The sequence below is a fragment of the Phaenicophaeus curvirostris genome, chromosome Z, assembly GCF_032191515.1.
Source record: "Phaenicophaeus curvirostris isolate KB17595 chromosome Z, BPBGC_Pcur_1.0, whole genome shotgun sequence".
In the NCBI taxonomy this organism is placed as follows: domain Eukaryota; kingdom Metazoa; phylum Chordata; class Aves; order Cuculiformes; family Cuculidae; genus Phaenicophaeus; species Phaenicophaeus curvirostris.
This window is the reverse complement of record NC_091431.1, coordinates 42215919-42227252: the sequence shown is the minus strand read 5'-3', so window position 1 is coordinate 42227252 and position 11334 is coordinate 42215919.

The window sequence follows — 11334 nt, the reverse complement described above, 5'->3', positions numbered from 1 at the left end:
TCTCTGTAGCAAAGACAAGAAGAAACTACACCACTTTCAACAAAAGTAATTTTCTGAGAGGATTTTACTTTCTCTCCCCTTTTTTAGACTTTCAAGTTTCCTCAAGCAGCTTTAATGTGAGAGGAGGCAGACCTAAACCTTGGAGCCTGGAGCCCTATGTACCCTTATAGCAGGGCATATGAGACTCAGTGCTGCTGCAGCCTGGATGGGCTGATGCCTCCTGCAGCAACAGTGCAGTGTTGGGAGAACCCAAGGCTGTGGCCTCTGCACCACGCACCTCTCTATGTTCCTGCCCACTGCCCAGTGATGTGCAGACTGGTACAGGCACACGTGGTGATGGTGACTGAGCTTGATAGCCATCTGTGTTGCCAGTCAACAGGTTCTTGCCTCAGCTGTCTCAGAGGGACCCTGGGCCAGGCTTCAGTTTGTGTCAGCAAGGAGCTGAGAGGGAAAGACAAATAAATTTGGTTGGACATCAAAAGCCAGGTAGGTATATTTCAGCTAAACCCTCAGGCAAACATTTTAAGCCATGTTTAGTCTCTCTCCCTCCCACCATCCCCACTAGCTCCTTCCACCCCATAAATCATACTGTATTTCCCAAGACACCCACCACCTGGCCTCCCAAGTGACAAGCTTCTCCTCAGCATGAGTTCCACAATACATACCTTCCTATCAGCATCTTTCTCTGCACCCAGCTCAGCACATGCATGCCAGTCTGCTTCCACCTTTCTCTGAATTTCACCCCAAACAGTTTTTTTGAAACTCTCTGGCTTTGATGGCCTTTTTCTTCACGCCTTTAAGTATCTGCTTAATTTTGCCTGACAATCTGACTGCATTAGCCAGATCAGGGTGACATGGCTCCCTTTCTGCTTTCTTCTCTCTTTTAGGGAATCACTGAAATGGCACAGACTTCCTTCAGGCTTGGTGTCCCAGGTGCTTGCAGACATGCCAAGTCATAATAGGCACTTTGCTCTCCACTTTTCCCCCAGATGGTGAGTTAAAAATCTTGAAGTTCATCTTAGAAGGACAGTCAGAGGCAGACCTTGAGGACCTCGATTTCAAAACCCATCTCTATTGTGTGCTTTGAGCCCCTCTTACTGGTTAGGAGATGCACATTTTCCTCCCAGTGCTACACTGGACTTGTCTGTTTTTCCTTACCAAAACAGGGTCCTATAGTCTCACATTTTAACCCTAATGGGACTAAGACACCTATGCCTACTCAGAAAGGCTATGAGCTCCTACTGTTTTCCTTTGCTTTGGTGGGAGCTAGTTTTCCCTCAGGAATGATGGCAGCCATATCAATAACTGGGGGAATAAATGAAAAAATGGGGAGATGGATGCATGCAAAGAGCAGGTAGGAAAAAAAGAGGACACATCAGGGCCTGAGTACGTAGAGGAAATCTCACCTTAGACCTCATGCGATAATAAGATTAAGAAGAACACAAGTTCAGACAGGCTCAACAAGTTATATAGGGAACAAGCAGAGAGTAGAGGGATAGCAGAAATGAGGAGGTAGGAAACAGGGTATTGTATTGTGAAAATGATCACAACGGGTGATTATGTTAACCAGTTTGCAGGTGGGAAGATGAAGAAATACAATACAGGGCAGAAGGTGCAAAGGAGAGTAAAGATCTGATCCAAGGGTGAGGAGATTAGAAGAGCTCTCCCACAGAAAGCCAAGAGGCTTTCCTCCATCAGAACCCTGCAGGATCGGGCCCTCCGTCTCAAAAGGTAGATGTCAGATTTTAAAACAACTCTTATTATTGTTTGAGGACCTCACAGTCAGCAGTGCAAATAAACAGAGGCACAGAATAAGGAAACAACCTGCCTGCCCCTGGATGTGTAGCTTTTCATCATGCCCACTCAGAAGAGCAAATTCCAGTTCAGACCACAGTGCCTTACCAATCCAACTGTTTTCAGTCTTCCCCCGACTAACACACTTCATTCTTGCTAGTGACCAAGCAATCTTTCTCCTTCACAGGCCCAGCAATGTTCCCACAGATGGCCTACTTGCTGTTGAATAGAAGGGTTTTGTTCTTTGTGAATATTCTGTAAGGCTAAAAGTAAGCCTAATAGCTCCAACTGTAGTTCCAACAGAACTGTCTTCCAAACTTCTGAAATTCTCTTTTCAAATCTTATATTGAAATTTCTCTGTTGCTCCTTATGTTTTTTATCCAGTTTTTTTCACTCTCTCTTCCTATTGTGTGAAACCTACAGAATAAGCATCTGTGCAAAATAATGTACTAATTAAGTGCACGATGTCTCATACTGTAAATGTGATAACAAATACTTATAGATTCTGATAAGAGTCAGGCCAACCTTCCACAGCCCATTATGCTTTAAACTCTTTTCTTAATGTCCTTGTGCATCGACATCCATTTTGTTTACTTCCAAATGCCTTCTGAGACATCAATTCTCTGCAAAGTCCACAAGTGCTTAGTAGAAATGGCACTGGTCCATGAGTGTAAAGAAAACCTGCTGGGATCCCAAGGCAGATCCTGCTCTCTGTATCATCCAGCTACTTATTCTGTATCATTGCTTGAAATTAGGTTACACGGTTGCTGAAATATGGGAGCCCTTTTACCTGTATGCTGGAGGGACCTCTTTGAGCTTCTCAAAGGTCATCTTTGTTTCTGTGGTATGAAGAGTCCCCATGCTTAATAATGGTACCAACCAAACAGCAGCACCAGAGGCTATTTATTATACAGGGGAAAAGTGGCAGTGCTTTTTCTTATGCTAACTAATGATTGTTCTATGGTATGAACAAATCAAGCCTGTGTTTCAGGGACGGAGTTGATGTGAGGTGTTTCCAAAAAGGGACATTTTCCCTGTTGTTTACTCAACAATCTCAAAGAGCTACACTGAAAGTATTACAAATAGTCCATTACAGCAACTACAGCCTTTTCACAGATCAGCCTAGAAAAGAAAATGATCGAATTAGGAGCAATAATGGTTCCTTTTTTGCAAGTGAAAGAAAGCAAATATTATTTGGATGAGGTCCAAGGAAAGTTTTCCCAGCACAGCTATTTTATTTGAGGTATAAAAGCCTGCAGGGAAAAAAAAAAAATCCATCCAGCTACAGTTTGTGAAGTTTGCCACCTACTGAGGAAATCACAGAACAGCAATGCCAGAAAAAAGACGATTTATGCTGGAGCTCTTATATAGTATAGCCATATTCACTCTTGGAAATTATGTCCAGAAAGACTTCTGGACACCTCTAGATAGTTGACAATGGATCAATTAAACAACAGAAATACTCCTCCTCCTCTTCTTTTATAAGCAAAGCCTTAGAGACAGGGATTTATCCCTAATCTGTCCTAGATCTTGCCTTACAAACCTAGAAGTCACTGGGAAAAGAAGTCTCCCAGCTTCTGCACGGAACACATAAATTCCTAGAGATCCAAGGTGTTCAGATGTCCTAAGTCACAAATTGCTAGTAACAAAAAGTCACACTGTAGCTATTTCTAAAAGTATATTAATTTTTATTCACTTCCAAGGCCAATAAGGAGTACTGTTTTAAGAAACTAAGAGTCTGCCTTTGTAAAAGGAGGCACATGAGAAATACTACCTGTTAAAGTTTAGAAATATCTGTTACAGTTTAGAAGACTTTTCAGTGCATGCTTTTGTGTGAAATGTCTAGCATATGCACATCTTCAGAGCAAGGTGTAGAGGTCAGGGACCATGAGGTGGCTGCTTTCACTTCAAATTCACAGAAGTAAATATTTATAAAACTGAAAATGCTATTAAAACCTTTAATGGAGAAAAAAGTTTCAGCCCAACCAAAGCCTAATTGGGTGTTTCTTTGCATGTGGCGACCAGGTTTTAAGTAAACCTTCATCAAAATAGTACTCTCCATGTGCAGATGTGATTGCTGCCTGGCAGCAGAGAGTAGCATCTCAACAGCAGAGCTCACCTCCCTCCCTTTGGAACAGGAATCGTCAGCCCTGGTCACTCCCAGCTGGACTACCATTTGAATTTGGGAAGCTTAAGGACCATCAGAGCTACCAGGGTCACCTTGCACCAAAAGCAATTGCACTACATCTGCAGCAGCTGTGTACCTCTGCCCAATACTACAGCAGTGACCATGTGGTCATCCAGTGGGAGGGATGCTCAGACTCCAGAGCCAGCTGTACTCTCCTGCAATAAATCTCTCTGTGTAAGTGCCTGTGTTACAACTACAGAGGAAGCACTAGCAGGAAAGAAGTGTTCTCCAAGCAGCCAGAAATTCATAGTTCTAAGGATGACATTGTCCTATGAAATTAAGCCTAAGTAGAATAATATTCATTTATTTTAAACAGATGTTTAAATAGCAGATATGCTTACATATATATATGTAATATATATGTAAGCATACAACTTATATATATATATATATATGTAAGCATACAACTGCATATGTAAGCATACAACTACATCTCTACAACTACCTGAAAGGAGGTTGTAGAGAGGAGGGTGCTGGCCTCTTCTCCCAAGTGACAGGGGACAGGACAAGAGGGAATGGCCTCAAGCTCCACCAGGGGAGGTTTAGGCTGGACATTAGGAAAAAATTTTTCACAGAAAGGGTCATTGGGCAGTGGCAGAGGCTGCCCAGGGAGGTGGTTGGGTCACCTTCCCTGGAGGTGTTTAAGGCACGGGTGGACGAGGTGCTAAGGGGCATGGTTTAGTGTTTGATAGGAACGGTTGGACTTGATGAACCGGTGGGTCTCTTCCAACCTGGTGATTCTATGATTCTACGATTCAATATATATATTAATATGTATGTATCTGCAAGAATGCATATGTATATATACTACAGCAACTGGTACCATATAAGTACACATTAATATAGAGCTGTACATGAAGTACACGTACAACAAAGAGGCTGAACAATGACTAAAATCCTGCTGACTGGGTTATGTATTTCAAAAACCTAATATTTGACAGAGATGGTTCTGCAGACCATCACCCACATAGATATATGCACAAACAGATATATTGCATCTTACACAGGCAGAAAATGTCAGTTTGACTGGTGCAACCTAAAAACAACTAAAAACCAAACCTTGGCAAGAAAAAAATCATTATTAATATTGCAAGGTACCAAAAAATGGCATGTGCTACTCTGTTCAAATTAGTGCATACACAGTGTAATTTTAGCTCCATACAAACTTTAATTTTAGCTTTGCATCACTGGTGTCCATAACTGTAAACTGCTGTGTCAGCACCTTCAGAGCTCCTCACCGGTGCTCACTGAGTGCTGTGCAGAGCCAGCAGGGTCAGCAGTGCAAGGTACCAGTCAGCTCTGACACATAGAAGGTGACTGTGCTCCACTCCCCTAAGCTGTAGCGGAAACAGGTAATCACTGCTTTTCCTCTATACAGGTTGAGAGAGTGGCTGGCTAGGTGAGTAGGTTTCGTTTTCAGGAGGTAAACTGAATCCCCTGTTGAGATACTCCTGGTCAATCAAATAGCAAAGCTGATATACTCACTCTATGCTGTGATTAAAAGAGCAGTGTCTTCTAGCAAACTTGTCCTGAGAAAATCCTATCATATTGGCCTCTAATCTAATAGGGATGACTTTTAAAAATATCATAATAAATGCAAGATAACAAAACAGATTTGTACACTCTATACATCTTTGGCTTTCTTCCTGGTGGAATAAATTAAGTTGAGGGAAAATTTCTTGTTTCTAAAGTTCATTAACAAACTTTGTTTACAATCGATAGTAACTTGTCTCAGACCATCCCATTAAATCAGCTGCATGCCCATCTGGTCCTGGTGCTTTATTATCTAACAATTCTTGCAGGTCTTTTTTATTTCTTTCATATCACAGTCTTGTTACCTCTCTTGGCTCTTGTGCAAGGTAGCAAGCAAAGCAAAGTGCTGGCAGTCAGAAGTAGCCTCTCTGAGTTCTGCTGTGCTCCCCATCGCAGCCTGACACGCACAGCTATATTACGAATAGACCCTGGTTTACATTCCTTTCTCAGCTGGACACATACCTGGAGTTCTGTGGTAGGAAAATGACAGATTTTCAAAGTTTTCTAATGCTTTCTACCTCTCCTGTGAGTGGAGCAGGACATCAGTTTATCAGGTTCTTAAGTCCAGTCCTTGGCATCTGGCTCAGAGCCTACATACCCACCTCAGTTCTGCTCCTACTCTGCTCCAGGAATGGGCACAGAACCTAAGTATGAACTGCATGAGAGCCAAATAAGCAATGCACAAGACAGTCTGAGAAGCCTGAAAACAATTCACCTGTCTCAATCATTCCCTCTGATGTAGTTTCAGATACACTGTTACACTTGACCATAAACTTCCACAGAAATTTCTCCAGCCCTTTATGGCAGCTGTATGCTTTGGATCTGCCACACACCACGTCTACAGAGCTTCGTGTCAAACTGTCCTTTCAGCTGGTATTTTGGCTGTCCCCCTTATTATTTCCTTGTGTGTCTGCAGCCAACGCTGCCAAGAAGGCAATGACCAGTTTACAGCTGTGAACCCATGACACCCATTTTTAAGAAGGTTTTATCTTCATGATCCTGATAGGAGTTCCATTATGCCTTTAGTCTCAAGGTCTTGCTTTCTTCTTTAGAGACTGCTGTCTCCTTTGTGAATGCCATTTCTCTATAATCTCTAACTGTCTGCATTCAGTCCTCCAACTGCTTCTCCAATGACAAGAACATAGTCCTTAATAACATTGTTCACATTTCTCAGCTTCTGTTAATCTTGTTAGGGCTACAGCCATTTCTTTCATATCCTGAGAAACAACTCTCACAGCATCTTGTATTCCCAACTTCAATTAGCTGCTGTAAAGAGCTGTTTTTTCTCTGCAATTTCAGAGTTCTTCTTTGTTGTTTGTGTTGATAAGGGTGAGGATAGTTCCTGGAAGCCATTGCTCTCCCTGAGGAGCAGAGTCTCCATTCTGGGAAGCACTGATCTGGTCATTGAGGTTATTTACTTGACATGAGATAAAGACAGTAGAGGGGATGACCTGAGAAGAGGGAAAGAAAAAGGAAATGTGAGAGGTGGCAAAGGACATAATTGGTGTTATTCCAGGGACCCTGCCCAAGAGCTGCTGCCCAGTCACTGCAGTTTGGGATAGTACAATAAGCTTGTAGTTTCTGTTGCACTCATGTTGGATTTGCCTCTGTTGTGGTCAGGGAGGCCTCAGTCAGATGTTTTCCCTGGCATTAGTGAGAACTGTGTCCCTGGGCAGCACCTTCCTGGCCCTGGCAGGGGACCAGCTGTTGGGTACCACCTGACACCACCTCTTTCCCAGCATCCTGCAGCAGCAGCAGGAGCTTATTCAGTTTTTGTCCTATAACTGTCCTAAAGTCCCTCTGGATCAAAATGCTTCCTTCTTTTTAGAAATATATTCTTGATGTGTTTTCTTCTCTCTGTCCAATAACAATACATCATTGCTATAAAACTTAGAAGAAATTATTTAATTGCTGTTTTGGGGTTGCCTTCCCATGCAAGGCCTAACCTTTGGTAAAGACGCAACTATCCACACCTCTATTGTAGGTAAACCAATCTCCACCATCCATTATTTTTTCCTGGTGACTGGCTGGAAATAAGAGCAATTTCAAGACTAATATCAGCCTCATTCCTAATCAGCCCTATTTCACTGTCTGTATCTGTCACTGGGAAAGTACCACATTACCCAGAAGCCCTACCAGGTATGCTTACTGTGCAGTTCTTTCAAGTAGGAAAATTTAAAGTTGTAGCTTTCTTTACATCTTCTACTTTGTTTAATTTCCTTGTTCAGTAAGTGTAGGGTGGCATCCATACCATTTATATGAAGAATGCCTGCAGCACGTTCAGAGGTCTGGAAATGCATGGAAAAGACTCAAGACTCCATTTTTGCACACACAGTGAGTGTGCTTATCAATTTTGCATTAGCAAGAGTAAACAATCTGATCACTACCAGCTCTACCTGCATATATTCGTATCAGCTTTGAACAAGTCATATGATATAAAATAGAGAAATTACAAATATTAAAGAACAAAGGAGGTGTAGGGAAAAGCATGAAAAAGTTAAATTCTGAAATCCTAAGACCCTGGCTAACAAACAGGTGCATTCTTAAACAAGACAGAAATTAAACATGGGCCAACACAGTTTGAAATCCAACTGAAAACACTAAAATCCAAATTTGAGGTGATGTGAAAAGCTGTACTGTAAGTCTCATTATGTCAAAGAGTGGACCAGTGAGATCGTTAACAGGACATGATTCCAGCAATGCAAGCAAGGAAGGAAGGAATAGATTTATTTTTTCCTAACTCAAAAGAACAGTTCTTAATTAAAGCTGCATTTTGTGTCACCTTTTTTTTAAATTTGAAGATTCATGCTCATACTTCTAGCTGTTCATTCTACTGTTTTGAATTGCTGAGATGGGACAAAGCCTCAAGTAAGCCAAGTGCATGTCTGCTTTTACCATGAAAATGGGGCACACCCTGTTCTGAAATGTCCAGCCTCTAAGTTTTATAATCATATTTCCCTCATCTAACACTCTCTAACAACATTGCAGCTTACTAAAATGTAGCTTGTACAAGCTATTAAAAACATCAGCTGAAAGGAAGAAATATAGTTTAAACTGGGTATGTTTCCAGAATACTGGCAACAAAAAAAAATCTGATGCTGCAACAAAACAATCTATTTTCTTTCAAACAAAGTAAAGAGTTCAATATCCTTCCATCTGGCTTCCATCAAAAGCATATCCTTTGACAAATCAGCTACTTACTGAGTTAAGAGATTGAACAGACCTTCCAAAAAGCCTGAAGTATAAACAAACTTGAGCTCAGATAATCAGGTTTTGATTGATTGTCATGTGGTTTTATGCCAGAAAATGTTTTCTTGATTATTCTCCAATGTCTAGAAATGGGTATTTCAGGGTAGCTGTGGCTTCATATTTCTTAACTGGAATTGTCCCACAAAGCCTTCTGAACTACGTCTCAGAAACAGTTTCATTCAGGCTCTGTAAAAGAAATGTTCACCCCTCATGCCTCACAGAAACACTAAACAAAGTGGAGAGATTAATGAGAAAATATTTCTACTTCTTGAACCACCAGCAGATTTTCATGCCTTAAAAATTTCAGCCTTTTGTCACTGAAACTGCCTCTGGTATCACTAGTTGCCAGCTCACCTGGAAGCCCAGTTCTCCAGAAAGATTTGAGAGATGATGGGGGAAAGGTGGTGGTTTTGTTTTTAAAAACAATACTGTTTGAGCTAAGTTGATCTAAACAAGCTTTTGCTGGTGGTATATTGTTTTGTAGTGCCTGAGGTGTATGTTAGTAGCCAACACAAGGTACTTCAAAAGTGTCAGCATGGTGCTACCGTAGGCGATTAAAAACTAGCCCCAAAGCCCCTGGTATATATCACGCAGCAGACTTCTGGTTTCTTTACAAGGTGTTGCAAGATATTTTTCAAGCCTCTTCAGTAATGTAAACCACAGAAGGCTACAGCAGTGGCTGGCCACATAGACTAAGTAGTATGATCAGATAGTCATGTCACACCCAGCACACTGGAATCTATATGGACACACTGGGTGGATAACAGTGCATTTTTCTTAATTTGAATTAGGAATAACAGTGCAAAGTTTTTCATCTGAGATCTAGCAATGCTACTGCCCAGGCTGCTGCCATGCAATTTGGGTAGCAGATACCAATGTTTAGGTAGGGCAGTTTAAATGTTACCTGAATGTTCACCCAGAAAAAGCTGGAGAAAAGCCACCAGCTACCTTTATCTAAGCAATTTATTTTATGAGAAACAATGTTTTTAATTATAATAATTAACAGTATGACAGAATCATGCCCAGGAAACTCCTGCACATGCCTGCTGTAAACTACCCCGACATACCAGCTGAGTCCTTGCAGTTTTGCAGTCAGCCTGTTAAAACTGTTACTTAGCCTAGCAGTATTGCAGCAGTAAAAGGGATTAACAAAGGCTTATGCTAATCCTATTAACTTCTCATTCAAAAGTGTACTGGAACATCTTCTTTTGTCTTTTTGTACTTGTGAAAATTCACTGAACACAATTCTAATTATAAACATAGAAAGATGTGTTACTTGACTTGTTCCTAGCTATAACACTATTTGAGTACTCCATTCATCCAGGTTACCTTAACTGCATGTTTATGACAACCTTAGGGAAGTATGCAAGTTATAAAACACAGAATGTGCATAGGCTAGGGAAACAAGACAGCAGAATAGGATACTGAAGAGATGCTTGGTTTACAGATGAACATATTTCATTCTTCAAGTGGTGGATCAGGTCTTATGTCAAGTCTCTCAGCACTGCTTCTGGTTCAGCTCAGAAACAACACAGCAGACACACTCTGGTAGGGTACTGGATTTTAAATAGAATAGTCCAATCTCACTTAGCCTTTTAACAAAAATCATCAGCTCCTTTCATGGTGTCACAGCAACATGTCAACTGAAAAAATGCCCCCAATCTGTTATTTGAGTGTTATAATTTAATCACATTTTAAATTGGTCAAAACAATGTTTTTCTATTCCAAATTAATTCCAAATTCAGACTTAAGATTTTGCTTGAAGGCCCTCCTGTCTTTCCCCGTAAACCTCACTGTTAAGGTAATGTATGTATTCAGATCTTGTGACTGACAGTTGAGAAGTCAGAGAGTTAAAAACTGTGCATGTAAGCAGATAGTTCATGAAAGTCTAATTGATTTAATGATTGCTAAAAGTTTTCACCTACTGGCAGAGCTGTCAGATCCACATCACAAAAATGATCTTGTAATTTAAGAAGTTTCAGATGAAAGACTTATACTTCTTACAAAAATACTACAAGCTACAATTAAAACTTAGAACAGGATGAGATGTATTTGCATACATGTTCTTCACAAAAAACTTCAAATTCACGAGGCAGTATGTTACTGCACACATCCAGATTTCTTCTTGCCAGGATTACTAGTCCATAGTATGGCTCTCTCCAGGTGTACCTTTTCATGCATTGCATTTTAAAATACTTCTCAGGAGGGGGCAGGGATTGTGCTCCAAACAACTCAAAGAAGTGCACAGAAAAAATAATTAATAAGAATACAGTTTTCATGTTGCCTGTCAAATGGTGATTACTTCCACTAGCACTTTTCACTCTGGTCCTTATCAGCGTTTTCTTTAGAGTTTTGTTTGAAGAAACTATACAAATGATAACTTTCTACCCCTTTTAACTGTATTACTGCTTTCAAAGAACAAATAACCTCATTAACAGACAGAACTGAAAAGAAAGATACCCACTCTCCACTCCTTCAGCACACACATGCTGGTCAATCACAAATTTATCAGGCGAATTATTATAGAAAGAAAAATTTGTGGTTGGCATTCCTCTCCATCCTGTCATGCC